The sequence below is a fragment of the Electrophorus electricus genome, chromosome 2, assembly GCF_041902795.1.
Source record: "Electrophorus electricus isolate QZ-2024a chromosome 2, ASM4190279v1, whole genome shotgun sequence".
In the NCBI taxonomy this organism is placed as follows: Eukaryota; Metazoa; Chordata; class Actinopteri; order Gymnotiformes; family Gymnotidae; genus Electrophorus; species Electrophorus electricus.
Window position 1 is genome coordinate 15416395 of NC_137498.1, and position 12621 is coordinate 15429015.

At 40.2% G+C, this 12621-nt stretch overlaps 1 long non-coding RNA gene across 1 annotated transcript; it reads right to left on the reverse strand.

Annotated features, from left to right (window-relative positions):
• Window positions 1-3744: 3744 nt before the first annotated feature.
• Window positions 3745-12621, reverse strand: LOC118241853 (uncharacterized). The gene is made up of 3 exons (XR_014126553.1): window positions 12573-12621; window positions 7362-7679; window positions 3745-3861 (listed from the first exon to the last, which is right to left on the reverse strand). It is a non-coding gene; the product is annotated as an uncharacterized LOC118241853 (long non-coding RNA).

Consider the following 12621-nt stretch of genomic DNA (forward strand, 5'->3'; position numbering starts at 1 on the left):
TCCCCTGACTCAGGACGGCGTGGAATTCATTTCACTTCAAAATCTAGCTTTCATTACTTACACCCCCCCCCCCCCTTGTAAAAACGCTCGCTGCTATGCGAAATGACATTTACCAATTTTAGACTATTGCAGGCCACCCCCCCAAAAAAAGAAATAAAATTACGCATGACATCACATTATTGTATATATCTCAGAAAATATATATCTCAGCAGTCCTGGGAATTCATCCACAGTGGACACAAATAAGAAGCGGCGTGTGTGCTGCAGGCTAGCAGTTAGCCAGGTATCGCTCATCTGACAGAAACTGTGTACATAACCGTTTCCTTCCTGGCTAAAGGTTTACGGACAGAGTTGGATGGCCTCTGAATTATTGTGAGATTTTCATCGAAGGGTAGCCTTCGGAGACTTGTCAGTTAGGTAATGCCACAGTGTCGGTCTCACTTGTAGTCACTGGGGTTATAGGCCCGCCCCTTAGTGAAAATCATCCATTTCATTGGTCATATTTCCTGTCATTTTGCAGACGGACTTCCACCACAGAACCTTTCAAAATATCACAAGAGTTCCTGCAGACGTGCTACTGGGCAGGTTTGATTAGTTCCTATGATTTGTTGTCATTCTACTGTAGTTCACTGAACACATTGTCTTGCAAGCAAAAAGCCCGAGAAATGTTACGGGCTTTGAAATGTTTGTTTCATTTCAAAGAGTGATAGACCACCTACCTTTATTTAAAAAGCCTGCAGCCTGTAATCTTATGTTATTACCAAATAACAGTCCATATAGACTCTGGGTGTGTGTGTTTGTGCGTGTGTGTGCGAACTGCTACACACTGATTAAAGCGCGTTTGATGTGCTGATAGGAGGAACGTTTGTTCTGCCAGTTCTCCGTGGCAAGTGAACCCGGCGGCGTGTGGATAGGCGGGCACACCAGGGGCGGAGAGAGAGTGAGCCTGCCTGTCTGCATTCCGCCAGCATCTCTGGTCTGATCCTCAGACGAGCACGGCGCAGCAGCCGCGGTGGGGCATCCACGCGTTTCACGTGTCGACAGCGAGCAGTTGTGGACAGGTTGGTCGGTTTTTGTTTGCTAATGTTTCCGCTGACAGGGAGGGAGAGGTTTCGTGAAGACGTCAGGCATACATGGGTTGCCCCACCCTCCTTCCGACCACTCCAAAGGTAACGATGAGAGTCGTCTTTGCCCGGCCAGAGGGGCAGGGGAGTTCAGGTTCAGAAGGATGTCCACAGTTCTGTGTCGTCCAGTTGATTCCGCTAATTCATTCTACACGCGGCTTGAGATAATTAGCTAATCCATACGGCCGGAACAAAATCCAGGGAAGGACTGTTACCTTCTTGGCCGGAAGCTTTCATCTCCGCTCCCAGACAGATGTCGAAATCGCGGTGAAGCGTGAGCGCTAACTTCCCTTGGCGTTTCGCCTCGTGTCCCCGAGGCCTGGGAGTGCATTCTGGGAGACTGCATGGTGTAGAGTTTTCCCAGTGTTGACGGGCTCCACTTCACTGGATAATCAGCTGATGAGCCGCATCGAATGGATTAGGGCTGTGAGAACAGAACAGTGCTGTCACAGTGTGTATGTGTGTGTGCTTGTGTGCTTGTGTGCGTGTGTGTGTGTGTGTGTGTGTGTGTGTGTGTGTACCTTTGGATCTCCAGTACAAGACCCCCACGAGACCCAGCAGCAGGAGGAGAACAGCTCCCACAGCAGTAGTCATGAGGATATATAATAGACCACGTGCAGGGTTTTGGACATCTGAAGGCAAACGTTATACAAATGTTATGTGTATTTGTGTGCGTGTTAGTGTTTGCGTTTTTTACACAGCATGCATTTTTAATGCTTTTTAAGATATTAGGAGACCATGTTGATATGCAGTAAATGCATGTTACCGTCAGTCAGAGTCTTTGCACTGTCAGTAGTGGGAAGCGTCAGCTGGAGCCTTTGCACTTGTTTTGCCATCAAATCTTGATGTAAATTCTGTTGTTGAGATTCCTGGAGAGGGAGATGTGTTTGTTAGCATAAGATGGTGTACTGCTTTAGTACTACTTGTGTTTGCAAGTTTGGCTACAGTACTGACCCATTATAAATGTGTATAGGAACATTCAGGGTGGTTTACATTCATGACACTAGTAGACATGTGACTGCACCTGAGTGGGGGCAGGTGAACAAGCTCATCAGCGCATGTTTAAAAGTTTATTTAAAAACTAATTTTTATAATGAAGTGTTGACTTTCCAAGTAATGGTGTTATATCATAGAGTTAGCACTAATGCAATGGAATTATCCCTCTTGAGCATTGTGATACGGCCACAAAACAAATCAAATTATGTCAAAATAAAATTCCCAATGAAGTATTAGAAGTATTTAAAATATATATTTTAAATTTGTTTTGTATGTTGACCAAAAAGCTGTCAATTTAGGTATATAGCCTGTAATTGGACTTCTGTGGTTGGGAAATACAGTTTTGCACTGTCACTTTATTGACAGTGTCATAGTCAAGACACTTGAAGAAAAATGTCATTTTCAGGTAAAACATCTAATACTGGGTGAAATGACTCAAAAACAGATCACTTCTGTCATTTTGGGTATAGCCTTTAGTCATACTAGTGTGACTGAGAAATAGTTTGATGCTGGTAATTTCTTAGGACACATGACTTTGGACTTATGAAAGTTAATAAAAAATAAAATTTTGAGGTAAAACATATGTATTTGGACAATTGGGAGCACATCTAGTACAAGATGCTAAGTCAAAAACAGTGGATTTCTGTCATTTTGTGAAGTATTGTGAAGTAATACATTTTACATCAAATTTGTATCTTTCATAAATTTTGACATGTTCTGACTATGACAATATCAAAGTGCCAGTGCAAAATAGAATTTCTCCAACCACAGTAGTTTGAGGTTTCAGTTCACACAGTTCCTACTTACTGTTTGTAGATGGTCATAGTTAGGACGCATGACTCTTTAAGAAAAATGTCATTATGAGGTAAAATAGATAAAATAGTTATTTGGACAACTGAACACATCTAATGCTAAGCAATGAATCAAAAACAGGACATTTCTGTCACTTTGGGTGTATAAGATGTAGTGTGGCTGGGAAACAATTTTACACTGGCAGTTTATTGATACTGTCATGGTCCAACTATACACTTTAGAAATAACATGAAAGACAAAATGAGGGTCAGTGACATTATGGATTGTTTCCAGAAGATTAAGTCATGATTTAAATCCCAGTCAAGTATTTTTAAAGTACAAGACCACTTTAACCACAAATACATCCCTATAAAAATGGATGAAATGTATATTTACCCTGGACTTGTTTTAGCTGTGCTTTTGCAAACAAACACCTAATAAGCCACATCAGTGAGAAAACACTACTCCAGTGATTTGTAGCATTCATCCTATCTCCAGTATAATAGCCTTTGATAGTCTAATAGTGCTCTATAGGTGTAACAGGTGCTACAGGTATAATGTAACACTAATTTGCTAAAGTTTATTTATGAGATTATCAATGCACTAAGAATACAGATCTAAATTACTTACCTTTAAAAGTAAGTCTGATGTATAGTTGTTCATATTCCTTATGCATACAATCGTAATCTCCCTCATCTTCCTCAGTCAGGTGTGATAAGAGTAGAGAGAGATTTCCTGGAGAGTGAACAATACCCAGCTGAACTCTGTTTCTGTACTGTTCACTCTCACTTGGAGATCACTTCCCATGTTTTACTGTTTGGGTTGTATTTCTTCCAGGTGAAATTTACAGGTTTGGCGTGTAGGTCTGTGCAGCTGTAGGGTAGCAGTACTGAGTCTCCTGTGTGTGCAGTGATGTGTTTTGTCTCCCTGTTGTGTTCCAATACTCAACCTGTAGAAACACACCCCACTGTCAGACTCCACCACATTTGCTTGTTAGATTAATAAATATTTACTTTAATATTATATGATTTTAGCATTGTTCTAATGACATTGACTATCCTTATAACAATGATAGTTATAGAAACATTTATTACATAAATGACATCGGCACTCACACGTATTACAAACGATAATATGAACATGAAACGAGTGACATTTAAACAAACACGATGAACACGCATACGCTTTCACAATGACGAAGAAACATTAACACGTTACATCAACACGTTACACAGACAATGATCAACAACGCCGCACACCCTGACGTGAGTTTGAATACACACAGACGGAGCGAAGTACAGGTGTGTGTAGGCGTGGCCACAAATGAAAGTCCTCCCACTGCACGTGGCTGGCCAAACCACGTGCCTTGCGAGGGGCGAGCGTTCCGTGACACTAAATACATATTAATAAAGGCTGATTCTGTCAAGACAGCTGTCATACAGTCTCTTTATAACACAATACTGCAAGTTGGTTAGTTGACATAACACTTCATTCAAGGAATATAGGTTGGGTTTTTTTTTTGTTTGTTTGTTTTATATAAGTTTTAAATATGTTTGCAGTTAAAATAACATAACTAGACCCCCCCCCCCCCCAGGAGACAGAGTCGGCTGAGAATGAGTACTGCCACTATAACCACCCCTATATCCCCAGAGGAAAATCGGGGCTGATGACCAATACTGTCACGGCGTCAGACCGTGGAGGCAGAACTGGTTGAAATATCATATAACTTTATAACTGTTGACTTTGTAGCTCAGTGTATTTCAGGCATGTCCAGCATATAACATTAATGATCAGATGTTGCTTACCAAGCGAGGTGTGACATCTTAGAACAGGCCAGATGCTTGCGGACAGCCGAGTTTTATTTGTAGCGGATTAAGCAACAATTGTAAAGTGAAACAGGCAGGGTAATAGCCAGATATAAACACACCAGGGAATTGCTCAGTACATGCGATAGAACAGTGATAATACTTGACAGGGAATTAATGGAACCAGAAAGAATAAATAGTGTAGCAAAGATGAGACATAGGAAACACTAGTAAACTGGTGATGAGGGAGTTGCAAACACAGACTGAGGGCGGTTGCGGTACATGAGATTACTAGGAAACCTGAACAGATGTGAGCACCTCAAACCATGTAGTACCTTCCTGTTCTTGACACTGGCTTGGGAGGCTGAAATAAAAAACCATATGACTCTGTTATAAATGAACGCTTTGACAATGACACTGTGTTGAAAGTGTTCTGGCCTGGTCCTTAAATAGAGTGTTTTATTTTGTTACTAATAAAATGGTGATTGATCTCTAATGCCACGCCAGTCTACCAGTCAAAGAAAGATCAGACAATATATGTATAACTCTGTGATAGAGCGTCAGTGTGGAAGCACTAGAATTCTTTATTTCAAGCCATTGATCAAGTACCACATCCAACACATGATACTGATCACATTATTGAAGTGCTCGTCTTTGTTCACTTTTCCACCTCGCCTCCCTGAGTTTGTCTGTGTGTTTAGTGAGGGGTTTGCCATTGTGTCTATACAGGCAAAGGTCTGAGTAGGAACAATTTTAACAGAAATGGAAACTTGTAGAGATGATCCAGTTAGATTCCCATTCCATATAGATTCCCATTTGTCATGATCAGTCCCTTCCATGTTCCGTGTTTTCCATGTCGTTTTGTTCCGTTCCATAGTTTCATTTTGTCCTCACAGTGATTGCGTACACCTGTCCCTCATTTCTAAGTTCATGTATTTAAACCCTGCTGTGTGCCTTGGTCGTTGTTGTTTATTGTTTGTTTGTTCAGAGGTTTGACTGTTTGTTTCATTTTGAATTAATGTTTGAATGTTTGATCCTTGTTTCTTTGTACTCCGTGTCTTTGTGTTTCCTAGCTTTAGTTCCTAGTTAGCCTTTGTGTGTTTTTGTTTTGTAATGTTTCCCAGTACTCTCCATGTCAGCTCTGTGACCCTGGACTGCTTTAATGACCCTGATTTTGGATTTTCCCCTATTAAATCTCGCCCCTCTTAGCACGTGTCCGCCTCCTTACCGCTCAACGTTACACCATTCTCATCTTTTTGAAGACTTAAGCGTCTGTCACATCTAACTGCCACATCACTCCTTTTTTGCCTGAGTGGAGCAAAATCCGGTGATTGTGGGCGGTCTTGATATTGTGTAATTTTGGAGGTAACATAAGATAGGTGGTTAAGGTACTTGACATTGCAATTGGAAAGTTGTTGGTTCAAACCCCACCCTGCTAAGTAGCCACTGTTGGGCTCCAGGCACTCAATTATTCAAGTTGTACTTGGTTATAGTTGTAAGTTGCTTTGGATGGAAGCATCAGTTAAGTCTAAATGTTTATTGTAATCAGCTTGTTGTTTTGAATATTTTAACATTCTGTTTCTAATGTTTGATCATTCATGATCACCCATCTAATTTTTACATTAGGCTACTTATGTTAGTTATGGGACAATGTTGTGCTAAGTTAACAATTACAATACAATACAATAGTCGCCTACAATAAAATACAATATTATAACTTGGAGTTCCAAATTTTTTAAAAAAAGGTTTTTATCAACAGAACTGGGGGGGTCAAGCCTGTCACACACACAGTTGATTGATACATGTTTATGTGTCATCACAGTAAAAGATCCAATACTGCCTCTTGCCTCATGATCGTAACACTGCCAGAATGCAATGTAGACAGAAAAGGTGGGTTACATAAAGTATCCAGTCTCTGCACCACACATTTAGTAGGTTAAACCCAAAGTTAGGCTGACTGAATGGAAAAGCTGTGAGAAAGCAGGATATATTAGGACTAAGGAACCTAGTTACACATTTGAACATAACACATGTTAGGCTTTGCATAAGAGGATGCTCTTCATAATATAAATTGTATTTACAGGCTTAATTTGAAAGCAGATCATTTTTTTTAAGTTTTATGTGCATTAAACCTTTGTCTTCACCTCTGCCCTTGGTTTTAAGTACGATGCAGTAAATAATTACATTAACAAAAACTCTAAATATGTCACTTCATATATCAACTTGACATCAGAGTTGACTGTCAAACTTTTGTGTATGTCTATTTGCAACTTGTCATAGCAGAGCATTACCTACTTTTCAAATCAAAAATCTAAAATAAAACACATTAGTGATTTTGATCCAGCTGGTCCACCTACATTAATGATCTGCACACTGTGCAGTTTTCAGAATGATGAGCTGAAACCTGCCTAGGCGACAATTTACAGAGTAAGTGTGTTAAAGTAATGAAACTCTTACTTACACAGGACAAGATATTTTTACCATTTGGTAACGCCAAACATGACTTGGCAATAAGTCTACAAGTAACTCAGACAACCAAGACTTTGCTAGTGTATATCTAAGAAAACCCTAGAGCTGGATTTATTGAGATACATTTATTCATACAACCATTATTACAGTTGGATTTGGATAAAAAGTGTTTCACCTTTAATGGTGAGTTTGATGTTTTTATATTTCCACTGGTTAAAATAACACCTGTAGACTCCCTCATCCTCTTCAGTCAGGTGTGATATGTGTAGAGAGAGATTTCCTGGAGAGTGAGCAGTACCCAGCTGAACTCTGTTTCTGTACTGTTCACTCTCACTGGAGATCACATCCCATGAGTTTCTGTTTGTGTTGTGTTTCTTCCAGGTGAAACTCTCAGGTTTGGTGTGTCCGTCAGTACAGGAGCAGGGCAGCAGTACTGAGTCTCCTGTGCATGCAGTGATGTAGTCTGTCTTCTTTTTCTCTACCAACATGCAGCCTGCAGAAACACACATGATAAAGGCCTTCAGTATTAAACATGGCTGCACATGTAAATCTCAAATGGTTATTATTATATATGACATGCTTAACTATTATTATAATGTATGACATAATTATTACATATGACATACTTTAATGGTTATTATTATATAATATAAACATCTGCTGAAAAATATTTACTACACTCCTTCAAACCCGGGATCTTATGGAGGGGTCGAGAGTCTGCAAAGGTCCGTGGTGGATGAAAGCGGTAAACGGGTTGGTGATAAGGAAATAAAAAACTGGTTAGCAGATCAGGATGCATACACACTACATAAACCAATCTGTATAAAATTGAAAAGAAACAGAGTCATTGTAAAAAAAAAACATAGATGAACAATGGCAGGCCGATTTGCTGGACATGACCAACATAACGGGAACATGAAAGTTAGGCTAACGTGCTAACTTTCCAAGTATGCTTGGGTACGCGTGATGAAAAACAAAACAGGTGCCGAGGTTACCAAAGCCTTTGTATCGATTCTAAAAGAAGGCAGAGTTCCTAAAAAACTTCAGCCTGATGAAGGGAAATAATTTTTAATAAAAGCTTCAAAACATTAATGAAAAAAACATAACGTCAATCACTTTGCTACCGGGACGGGACAAAAAGATTAAAGTTTAGAGTCGGCGATACCGTCAGAATTTCACGATTAAAAAGACATTGTGAGAAAGGGTACGAGCAGAACTTTACGGATGAATATTTGAATATTTTACCGTTTTTGAATGTCTAAGGAAAGACCCTCCCATATCAAATTACGGAATTTCGATGGGGAAAATGTAGATGGGACCTTTTATGAACAGGAGCTGCAAAATATTTTAGTGGGAAAAGATAAAGCCTTTAAAATAGAAAAAAATATATCTGAAAAAAACTAGGAACCGATAAAAGATGTGCTTGATCAGGTGGGTTGGGTGGCCCAATAAATTTAACTCCTGGATTCCGGCCGAGGACGTCCTTAACATTGTGAAAGGTTAAAAGGTGGGGTGCTAAATCAAAATGAAATTATAATCCAATCACCATGGAAGAGAGCGGATTCTACGTGACTCTACTGAGCAACGCCTCCAAAGACATTTACCCCGATAATAAGATTTCGTGCTACACAACCAAATTTCTGAAGCCTATAGAGTTGGTGGGGGGATGGGAGGTCGCACTCACCGAGGTACAATACCCACACACGGTACTCGCTGAAGGAGCTAGACATTTTCACATTACCTTACACCCAAACAAGTATCAAAAAGTACACATACGTAGAAATCCCACTGCTTTCAGCCATTTCCGACAATTCTCCGATCGAATTTTATGTGGCAGGCAATGGTGATGATTATCTGGAGTTGAATAACACCGTTTTGCATCTAAGATGTAAAATCACAAACCTCGACGGGAGTAACATTGCTAACGATGCTAAGGTCGGCGTGGTAAACTATCCTATAGCGTCTCTGTTTTCACAAGTGGATGTTATGTTGGGTGACCGTTTCATCAGCCAAGCGAGTAACACGTACCCCTACATAGCCGTCATTGAATGTCTTGAATTATAGTAGGGACACTCTGGAAACACAATTTTCTGCCGGGTTGTTTTACAGAGACACAGGACATATGGAGGCTACGGACCCGACGGGGCATAACCTTGGACTCAGGACCAGAGACGCTTTCAGCGCCGAAAGTAAAACCTTTGAATTTATCGGACACATTCATTCTGACATATTTTTTCAGGATAAACTTTTACTGAACGGCGTTGATATGAAAATTAAAATGGTGTGGAGTAAAGATGAGTTTTGTCTAATGAAAGAAGGAGCCGGGGATTACGTTCTAAAAATACTCATGGCTTCTCTGTTTGTGAAAAAAAGTGTCCGTTTCACCAGCTGTTAAATTAGGTCACGCACTGGCTCTTTTAAGCGCCACCGCCAAATACCAAATACCCCATCGACAGAGTTTGTATGAAAACCTTCAGTTTCCGGGGGTCGTGTGTGCACCCAAGAAAACCTCTTCCTCGGACTGCTCCCTAAAACTCTTATTATTGGGATGCTTGACAATGAGGCTTACAGTGGAGCCTACCATAAAAATCCTTTTCATTGTGGCCACAAATGAAAGTCCTCCCACTGCACGTGGCGGGAGGCGAGCGTACCGTGACAGTGAGTAGCTTCTCATTTGTTAAACAACCATGTGGAAAGACACATCCTGTGGTCGTGGAAAAGATGTTAAAACCCAGTGACAGAGCAGTGCAAGAACAGGTGACTCGAGCACTAGATAATGCTTCATATCAAAAAGTCAAAGATGAATGCTCATTGGTGGTGTGATTTTGTGCAGTAATACATTTAATGTTTTGTGAAAATAAGATAAGGCATTAAAAAACAAAAGTAATAAATCAGCGAAGGTTTGACAAGGATACACATTGTCACTGACGCAAAATGCCACCGTCACAGTATCCCTCCTGTATTTCTTTCTCAGTAGCTCCACCTAGTGGAGGATTTAGTGCTGGGTAACCTTGAATGAGTATGTGCAAATACAAATACAAGATTTTTATAATCCATTCATATTTTAATAAAACTGATGAAGATCTTAAACTGAACCGCTGGCCGAGCCAAAGACTGTCAGATGGAGTTTTTTAATTTTTTTTATTTTATTTTTATAAAGAATCTAAAGTCATCTAGTCAACTGACCAGACAAACCGTTACACTGATAGAATTCAGCTGGTTGCTGCTCCAGGAAATTTCTCTCTATTCATATCTGGTCTGACTAAAGAGGACGGGGGACAGTACAGGTGTAGCATCAGCAGTCATCATCTTATAGAGGTCAAACTCCAAGTAACAGGTAAACCAACCTCTTGTATATTTATAGTATGCATGAAATGTTGACTACCCTTAGTGATTGGTCTGTACCAATGACTATCGTACTATGAATAAAAATGCAGTCAACTAGACAAATATGGAATGCTATTCTCATCTAAAATATGAATCTGAACCCACTGATGCAACACTAATAGATCACAGACCTGAAACACTCAGAAATAAAATATGACATTCTGTTTGTGCTTTATTTTAATCTCTCCATATTTAGTCCAAGGTGCCTGGGTCATGTGGTCAGAAACTGACCAGTGATAAAATAGTGGATCTCTAACACAAAATATTCATGGCCACAGATAGGCTGTACTTTCTAACTGTGGACATACTAGGTGTTTCTATTAGAGTATAAACACCCTGGAATTGTGACATGAGGCATATAAAGACATTTAGATTTCTGGTTGTTTGAGCACCAAGTTTCAAGAATCATTGAGAAAATACACTGCCTGACCAAAAAAAAGGTCACACACTCTAATATTTCATTGGGCCGCCTTTAGCTTTGATTACGGCATGTGTTCGCTGTGACATCATTTCCACAAGCAAGTCACAACATTTATTTCTGTCCAGAGTTGCATCAATTTTTCCCCAAGATCTTGTATTGATGATGGGAGATTTGGACCACTGTGCAAAGTCTTCTCCAGCACATCCCAAAAATTCTCAATGGGGTTCAGGGCTGGACTCTGTGGTGGCCAATCCATGTGTGAAAATGATGTCTCATGCTGGTGAACCACTCTTTTACAATTTGAGCCTGATGAATCCTGACATTGTCATCTTGGAATATGCCCATGCCATCAGGGAAGAAAAAAATCCATTGATGGAATAACCTGGTCATTCAGTATATTCAGATAGTCAGCTGACCTCATTCTTTGGGCACATAACGTTGTTGAACCTAGACCTGACCAACTGCAGCAACCCCAGATCATAGCACTGCCCCCACAGGCTTGTACGGTAGGCACTAGGCACGATGGATGCATCATTTCAGCCGCCTCTCTTCTTATCCTGATGCACCCATCACTCTGGAACAGGGTAAATCTAGACTCATCAGACCAAATGACCTTCTTCCATTGCTCCAGAGTCCAATATTTATGCTCCCTAGCAAACTGAAGCCATTTTTGCCGGTTAGCCTCACTGACAAGTGGTTTTCTTAAGGTTACACAGCTGTTTAGTCCCAATCCCTTGAGTTCACTTCACATTGTGCGTGTGTAAATGCTCCTACTTTCACTATTAAACATGTCCATGAGTTCTACTGTTGTTTTTCTTTGATTTGATTTCACTACACGTTTAAGTGATCGCCGAGCACAATCATTCAAGATTTCTTTCCGACCACATTCCTTCTTCGAAGATGATGTTTCCCCGCTGTCCTTCCACTTTTTAATAAGGCATTGGCCAGTTCTTAACCTGATTCTAGTAGTTTCAGCATCTCCTTAGATGTTTTCTCTGCTTGATGTATGCCAATAATTTGACACTTCGGAAACAGATTAACATCTTTTCCACGACCACAGGATGTGTCTTTCGACATGGTTGTTTAACAACTGAGAAGGTACTCACTGCATCAGTTAGGGTTAAATAACTTGTTTCCAGCTGAAACATAATCACCTATGCAGTAAGTATCCAATGGGAGGCTCTTACCTATTTGCTTAGTTAAATCCAGGTGGTGACCTTTTTTTTTTGGACATGTAGTGTATGATTCACAGTATTAAGTCCCACCTCTTTGATATCTGCAATTATTTGATTCTTTCACAGAAAATGATTGATTTGTATTTAAAAGAAAAGGCAATTTGCTTGCTTCAGAAAGGAAACACTGCACCTACAGAGCCCTGTAGCCTCAGACTAAGCTGTTGTATTACCAACACTGACACACAGCAAACTGACACACAGGAAACTGAACATTTCTGCTTGTACAAATTGTAAATCCATCAGTTCTGTAGTATAAAATCTAAAGCTAAATGTACAAAATACATAACAGCCCTGAACCCTCATTAAAGTAAATAAAACTTCCGAGTCTTAAACGAATACGTACCACCCAGTCTTTAATGTCCGCTCCGCTGCCGGTCATGTAGTCATACTCA